Genomic DNA, 8791 nt, shown 5'->3' on the forward strand with positions numbered 1-8791 from the left:
GAGGTTGTGTGACTTCAGTCTGCTCAGAACTCCACTCCACTGCATCTTCACATGCAAGCACATTTGCATATACAAGGAATTTGAATTTGTGTTTTGGTGCAAACAATTAACATAAAGGAAGAATAAAAATATTGAATTTAAATAGTGTAAGACATAAAAATATACAAAAAACAGAATATAAAGAACACAAAATGTATGTACAAAGGGTGCAAAGGAGGAAGTACAGATGTGCAGCAGTTGCTTTACAGTGCAAATATCTACAGTCTAAATAAATAAGTTAACTGACAGTGTGCATAGTGTTTCGATGCCATATTCATGCTCTGAACGTTGCATGTGGCACCACTGACCAGTGTGTTGGCAGATGCTGACAGAGATTTGTTTTTCAACAGTGATGACCTTGGGAGGGTGGTCAGATCAGAAAATGCTGCTATGTGTCACTCCAGAGGACAAACAATGTATTTTGTCCTCCAAATTGGCATGTTCAGCTCACTGTATGAAAGGAAGGAAAGGTAAAATGTCCATTATCAGAAGCAAAGCACCAAGGGACAAGAGATCACACGAGATGCAATGACCATCACAAACAGAGCTGGCTGGTGTCATGAAAAATCATGACCCTCTGTCAGATTTTCCCCTAGCCCACAAAAGCATTTCATCATAGTCCAAACTTTGTGGAATACAGAAGGAGGGAACACATTTTGGCAGCCTGCGTTTTCTCCCTGTGAAAAGAGCTCATTAGCTTCTCTTGCCCTCAATTGAGCTTCCCAGACAGAACTTCCTCTCATGTAGAATACAAATCCACCTCCTTCACCAGGACTGGGACACCCAAACACTAACCATAGCCATAACCCTGACCATCACAAACCTAAATCAAATATAGCCGCTTAATTAGTTGAACTTTTGGGGGACACCGCAGTGCCTGGAGGCGAGCTACCCGAGGGAATCAATTCAGGACAGAAACATTGTCTCTAAATGAAAATGTTTCCTTCCTTTATCTTGGGCTACAAAGCTGGTTATCAAGAAAATATATTCCAATAGGTGCAAGTACAAAGTTTGTTGAATATCCCAAGGGTCAGAAAATTCCTGCTGCTTTTGATTTAGTTTGCTTTACAAACTATAGGAGGCAAGCTTAGACAGAGAGAAAGTAGAAAAAGTTTCTCGCACTATATACTGAGTATGTTACTGTTTTCAATGAATAATGGCTGTGAACATTTCACAGACCAATACTCTGAGGAGAGCGATGCCAAAAACTCAATCTGTTTTCATGTTGACAAAACAAGCACAAACTGAAAATGACCTAAATTATGCTTTTAAACCTGTCTTGTTTGCTTTCCACCGGTTTTCTTGGTCCATTCAGTTTAAAGATAAGCACAAAATGTGTCAGTCTTCATTCAACTGTCTTGGCAGCCAGATTGCTTCCCTCAGTTAATCACTCCTATTTGCATGAAAAATCTGAACTCTGCACACACTTATCCATTAAGTACCTGGCAATTTGACTGAGGAGCTATTAAACTGAATCGCCTCCATTACACAAATGTGTCAAATGGGACTTTTGTATGTCCTGCAACTCAATTAAGAATAACAGTAAATCATATGACTTGGTGTGAAAAACTCGAAAGCTTCTTGAATCTGAAAACACACTCAACTCTGTTTTTAAGAAATTATGGCAGCAATGAGTAAAGGTCCTTCATTTTCTGGTGTTGAGTGCCAAGTAGCTCTCCAGGAGGAGATATAACGCAAACAAGAACAATGTCTGTTTTCTGCTCATTTGGTAAACAAGACATCTGGTCTTATCAACTATTAATTACATTTTGCATTCTTCAGTGCTGCTATGTGAAAACTCAACAAACATGTTTTTAACACAAAGAGTGGCTCATTTCTAGACAGCACAGAACATATAAACTCGAGTTAAATCAGAATCAGAGGCATTCTGGGACCATACTGAACAGGCATATTGGGCACAGGCCCAGGAGCCCCCACTGGCCTTCACCTGCAAAATGTCACTCAATTTTATATGTACAGATCATGAAGAGCCTAAAATTACCACAAAGAGACACAAAAAAAACAAAAAGAGATGCAAAGTAACTATGGCTGGGTGATATGGCTAAAAATGTTATCACAGTAGAAATCTTCGCATCAGCTGATATCGATAATAATCACGCTAAAAAAGTCAAATCATTGTTTCTTTCATGTGTAAATACTGTTTTTTTTGCTCCTGAGTGAAAGTTGAATAAACCATGCATGTAATTTTGGTTTAAACATTTGCTAAACAGAAGAACATTTTCACAAATCTAGAGTAGGTTCAAAATAGTTATAATCAAAATAATGCCAATAAATAAAATGAATTGACAAAGAAATCTTAATTTTGGTCAGGAGCAAAGGTTTGATCATTATATTGCCCCTAAAGGAACTTCAAAACACAAAATAACAACAGAAATGGGCAAACACACTGACAAACAAAAGATCTACAAATAACCACAAGGAGACACTAAATGGCTGCAAAGCAACACAAAATGACCCAAAAATACACTAAATTAACCTAAAAGAGGCCCAAACAACTACAAGGAGACACAAGATGACTGCAAAGAGGCACAAAACCAAAACAAAGTCTGTGTATCTTTAGGAGCGGTGGGGTGACCCCTTACATATCTGTGCCCTGGGACTCACTGTCACCGAGACTTTGAGATGGAGAAGCACATTTTGGGGGGAGTAATCTTAACACTACTACAGTTTCTGTCGTATGCTAAGACAATCTAATGATGCTGAAGACCTTCAAGACACTTTAGGATGTCTTGCAGACAACTGCCGTCTAAGTTTGTAAGTCACCACTGCACTGGAACAAAACAAGACCAGGCCATACAAGCCACAGGTGAGCAAGAACACCAAGTCATACTGCAAATCACTGCTAATTTCTACACCACAACGTGTAGCCTAAATGTACATACATGCATGCACACTCAAATAGCCTACTCAGTGTTTCAAATAATCAACAACTTAAATGCAGTCGTTTAAACATATGCAAAATCAAATCAACTATCATCATCATCAATTCTCATCAAAATCAAAGCAAATATTTGCAGACAGAAACAACCACCCTCCAAGGTATACAGGCCTATACCTTCTCAAACCCCCCAAAACAAATGGAGACTGTCCTACCTCAGATCAGTAGACATCAGTGGTCTGGCTTTCCTTGTCCACAGCAGCCCTGGGCTCTCCACTACGGAAAAGATATGTCAGTGTAGCGCATTTTTCTGCAACTTGCATTGACATTTTTCGCCTATAAGCTCGTAAACTTTACCTGCACCACGCGTTTCTTTTTCAGCCCCTGTCTTCTCTCTCTTCGCCATTTTCGCAAATTGACACTAAACTTCTGACAGGTGGTGACCACTTCACTATACATCCATGATGGAAACTCTGACTCTGAGCCAATCAGGTGTCAAAAAAACAGGGTCAGTCCAATACGGGAGGGGCGGTCATGTCACCCCTCAGTACTGAAAGTATTAGTTTGGCCCAGTTTGACAGACAGCTGTCCTGTCAGCTGAGCGACCGGCCGGCCCAAAAACGGCCGAGGACCCAAACTGCTGATTAAAGAAACTGACACATTTTTCCCCAACTCGACCTTCTCGATGTCACTTTTCATTTTCAAATAGACGAGGTTACTAGGCTAACCTTTCTCGGATTAACAAGGAGGAATTAGGTGGGCTACTCTCTTATATATTTTACTGGCTTTTTGGATGATAAGTGGGTATAGCGTGATAAAAACAGCCAGAAAAAAAGAGGTGGGCAAGGCCTTTTTTTCGTTTTAGTTTGTTTTATTTCATTTTTTGTTTGTTTTTGTTTGTCCTTTTGTTTGGAGAAGAGGAGACCTCTGCGCATAGTTCAGCTCCTGATAAAAAAAAAACAAAAAAAACTCCTGAACGTCTCAGGTTATCGGGGAAAAAAGGTGAGCACACCTTAACAGGTCCTAGGCCAGCAGCTCCTCTGTTTGTATGTTTTGGTTTGGTTTGGGGTTTTTGTTTTGTTTTGGTTTTTGTTTGTTTGTTTTTGTTCTGTGAACAAGCTTTATTTTTATGTTCTTTCATGCACTCTAGCACTTCATTTACCCTTGAAAAGTTTTTTTTATTTTATTTTCTAGATTAATTATGAATTGCAATGAGGACAATAGCCTATTAATAGTCGTTAGTAATTAGTAAGCTATTGAGTAGGTCTACAGAATACTTTACATATGCTGTGGAAAAGTAATAAATATCATCAATGTATTTATATTAACATTAATGGAATGTAACTTCGTATATCTAACTAAGTACAAGTGTGAACGGAAGGATAGATTATTGGATCTCTGGCTTTTTTCATTATTAAGCCTATTCATATTTTTAAGAAATATATATAGTCTAAATATTAAGACCTGGAGCTATCTATAAAACGTTTAGTGCTGGAGCCTCAAATGCCCAAATGTTATGAAACTAGTGGAAGGATGGAGAGCAGCAACACTGCCCATTCTTTTCTAAGCTAACAATGTAAAACACAACAGCAGTTAAAGTAGTTTGTTTTAATACTGTGATCACTTTGACAATTCAAGAATATAAATTTATGTGCTTGTTAAAACAACACAGTTTTATTTTTTGTCTTTTTTGCTACATACATTTTCAGTTCCCTTGTCGTTTAGAGAAAGAAGTCTCACAGATGCCCTAACCTTAACCCCATAAAACCCCAACCCTAACCCCAACTACCTCTAACCATAACCTAAACCAAATTTATTAACCACTTTAAAATGCATAAAACCTCTGTGTCTGCTGTCTTTTTCCTTTCATGGCACTCTCCTCTAATCCTCAACAGATTTTTGGGCCTTTTGACAACATCCAGGTTCCAAAAATAAAATCTGAAAACACTGAATTGAAAAAGAAAAACAGGTGCATTTCCATTTGTTTCCTCACAATTTTCTGTTTCACAAAGGAGAAAAGTGAAGGCATATTTCCAATTTCATATCCGCCTGTCTTGCCTGTGAAGCCAAATATCGAGGAAGCAGAGAATTGTTGTTATAAAGGCCTGCAGCCCACTGATGTAAATTTAATGCTTAGAAAGACAGCTAATCGCTTCTGTTGGGATTTGTTGAATTTAACTATAATATGAAATTTTGATTTGATTCGGGGGTTTGTGTAGTCTCACTTTGGGAATTTGATGACTCAATATTACATTGATCATTTATACAGGATTTTCTTTGAATGATGAAACTGACAGCTGAGTCCGAGGCAGCGTTGCATTACTTCTGGCTCTGTTGGAACTGAATACAGGGTTGATAGTGGAATACGTTTGATTAGTGGAGCTTATCAGGGGCTCTTCGGATTCACATATGCAGAATGCCACCAACGTAGTGCGAAGAATCTTCAGCAGAATGGCTGCGAAGAAGACAGAGGAAGTAAACAGACTCAAAGTTGGCCTCAAGCTGTGCCGCAGGAGTGAACATGAGGCAGTGATTAATCTGAGGGACTTTTATTTATAAATCTACAATAAAGTTACATTCAAAGACTTCACAAAGCTGTTGCAAAAGTTGGTTGTTTATTCATGAATTGCACTCTGCACAGCCTACCACAAAGCAGTTGAATAGATGCTTCAGAGCTTAAATATTTCTTCCTAATTCTGTAAATTGTGTTTTCTAATGGCTTAATGGCATGGTGAGATTATATACAATTAGACCACACAGACCGGCTGAAAACCTGTAAGGTTTACCCCCATGTTTGGCTTTTTTCCTGCAGCAAGTGTTGGAAGATCGAGCTCTTAAATCTTTAATCACCTGTGGTGCAGTAGGCAGAGAAATAATCGCTTATTTTGTAACAGCAGCACCCACTATAATAAAATATTACACTCTTATGGAGACTGACACAGAAAGCAGATCTGAAGTCTTCCCAGAAGATGATTGTTGACAGCACGGCTTGTATGCCAACATTACCATAATATTCAGCTGACCTAAAAGGATTGTTAATGATCATCAGGTTGTTGCTCATTAGCAGATCAGGCATAACAACTTGAGGAGCCTTGAAATTAGGTCAGTGAAGTGGTGAGCACCGATAGCTCTACAATCTTTAGTTCCACTGAAATAATGGACAAATACCTAAACCCCAAATGCACAACAACCAGTGATTAAAGACATATTCAAATGTTTTACTTAAAGGTCCTGCATGTAGAATTTGGGGAAATATATTGGCAGAAATGGGATATAATGGAAATAAGAATGTTTTTTTAAGTGTTTAATCACCTTAAATTGAGAATCACTGTGTTTTTGTTACCTTAGAATGACTCTTCTTCCTCCTTTATGGCGACTGCCATGTTGCACCCCCATGTTTTTACAGTAGCACAGCACAGACAAACCAAACAATAGCTCTAGATAGTTTGGACTGCTGGCGTTTTTGCGTTGGCCAACATAGTAAGCAGCCTCTAGACAAGCCAAACAGCTTCATGAAAACACAGATTTTTAATGTGAAACTGCTTTATCCAGTATTTGTACCACATAAAATCATTGAATCCTTTTGTTTTGGAGAAGAGGAAACCTCTTTACATAGTTTAGCTACTGGTAAAAAACTCCTGAACGTCTAAGGTTATCAGAGAAAAAAGGTGAGCACGCCTTAACAGGTCCTAGGCCAGCAGCTCGTCTGCAATAAGTACCAAACAGCACAGGAGAAACACTGATTTGTAACATGAAACTGCATTATTCAGTAATCACCAGGTCTGTTTGTTTTCGAGAGGAAGAGACCTCTGTGGGTATTTCGGCCCCCAGTCAAAACCTCCTGAACATTGAATCCTTGAGGAATTCAAATGGAGAGTGCACACTTTGCACACAGGAGACCTTTTGGGTACGTGCAACTAAATCTTACATACTACTACTTTAATTAAATGTACAAAAGTGTTAGTATCAAAATATACTTACAGTACCAAAAGTCAAAGTACTCATTTTGCAGAATGGCCCATTTCAGAATTATATATTTTATATAATTGAATTTACAATTATATTAATACATCATAATAAAACTGAGTCTATATTAAAAATTTCAATAGTAAACATTAGTAGAGAATAACTAATGTCTAAGATAAATGTAGAGGTGTCAAACGAACAATAGCCTATTGGCTTCCGAAATGTTGTGAAGGAGAGGTAGAAAGTACCTCAAAATTGTACAATAGTACTTGAGTACATGTACTTAGCTACATTCCAGCACTAACATCAACAACCTCTGAGGTCCAACATCCAGGTTTAATCCTTAGTGCTGGAGGCATTTCAAAGGTTTAGTTAATCCACCAGCAACCACACACCACCACCACACGCTCTCATGGTGGAGTCACAAATTTCAGCCTCACAAAGCGATAGTGCTCAACCTCTGACTCTGCAGTGGAACGTGATCAATAAGTTTTTGTAATACAGGCTTACAAAGAAATGTGTCAATTTTCATAGATATAAAACCCTCCGCGCACATCCATTACTGTTTGAGATGTTTTTTTCATCTCGACTTTTATGACCACATAGAAAAGTGGCTTGTTTCAAATCCACAGTTATAATGAGTATTCATGCTAATTCCACACATTAATGTATATTCTTGATCTTCCTCTTACACTGTAGAAGAAGCTAAAAGGTTTTTTTTAAAGGAATGCCTTGTGGAACAATGATTATGTAAAGCGACACTCTGACCATATTAAACACTGTAATCCGTGTAAGAGGTGGAGGAAAGATATGAGATACATTAACAGAGATGTTATCTTGTAAATGCCATCTTGTACAACTATGCTCTTGCCAAAGCATCTTCCCAGATCTTTCTGCAGGATGTATGTTCCAACCCAGTGAAGCAGCTCCAGGCTAATCCCTGTCGTTAGAGGAGAGATAATGGATGTTGTTAACAGGTATGGTAAACTGTGACAGCCGAGGTGAAATTACCCCATATCTCTGTTGTCTGTTTTAAAAGGGCAAATCTGTAATGATTCACAAAGGGCAGAAAATTGCTGTCGCACCACTTAGTGTGGGTTCAAATCTCAAAGCATGTTGTTTTTCTGTGCACAACACAGTCATGGTGTTACGGCAGGTGTTTCAACTTGCTTTAAGTATGAACCCTTGGCAGTCAGTTGTTTTGTTCTGTCTCATATTCAGTGTGGGTCTCTGCTTTAATGTCCCCACCAGGCTGAGGTGCCAGGATGCAGTGTTGTCAGCTGGAGGCAGGCACAGGATGTTGGCTGGGGGGCAGTAGCCTTATTGAAACGCTGACCTTTAACGCATCTTGAGACTAAAGGCTTTGCATACAAATGATGATGTGATTCCTCCGTCATCAGTCAGTCAATGCCACAGCACGCCACCGCTGGATGCTCCTCCAGCTGAGCAGAGCTCCATCATTTCTACCTAGCACCTTTTAATTTCCATTGGAAATAAGACAGAATAATTCAGTTCGAACCTTGTGTTTGACCCAGTTCACTTTCATTGTCTCTCTCCTCACTCGTCTGCTGTTGTGAATAAGGTGAGTATGGAAGTGGGGCGCTTGCCAATTTGAGGTTATTTAATTAGTCATTATAAACAGTATGGTTTTGAAGCCAGTGCAATTTAATCAGGTATGCAAATGCATGGCCTATATTGAAAACATAATTATGCAGAGTGAGGAGGAGACGATGTATGCCACTTTATGAAGAAGTGATGCAACAGTGCCACCTACTGACAATGACCTGCACCTACTCTGTTAGTCACAGGCGTAGCAATAAATTCTGGGCCCCCGGATAATGATAGTCTTCTGTTCCTCTTTTTATTAAATTAAGGTATTGGAATTCT

At 38.9% G+C, this 8791-nt stretch overlaps 1 long non-coding RNA gene across 1 annotated transcript in view; it reads right to left on the reverse strand.

Moving 5' to 3' along the window:
• The window catches only part of LOC148186468 (uncharacterized), a 72116-nt gene extending 68700 nt beyond the window's left edge, over positions 1 to 3416 (reverse strand). Inside the window, exons 1-2 of the long non-coding RNA XR_015774829.1 lie at positions 3296 to 3416; positions 3154 to 3214 (exon numbers count right to left, since the gene is read on the reverse strand). This is a non-coding gene — a long non-coding RNA (uncharacterized LOC148186468). The remainder of the gene's footprint in view (positions 1 to 3153; positions 3215 to 3295) is intronic.
• Between the last annotated feature and the right edge of the window lie 5375 nt (positions 3417 to 8791).

Source organism: Plectropomus leopardus, chromosome 18, assembly GCF_026936395.1.
Source record: "Plectropomus leopardus strain MGB_pleo_1.0 chromosome 18, ASM2693639v1, whole genome shotgun sequence".
Lineage (NCBI taxonomy): Eukaryota > Metazoa > Chordata > Actinopteri > Perciformes > Serranidae > Plectropomus > Plectropomus leopardus.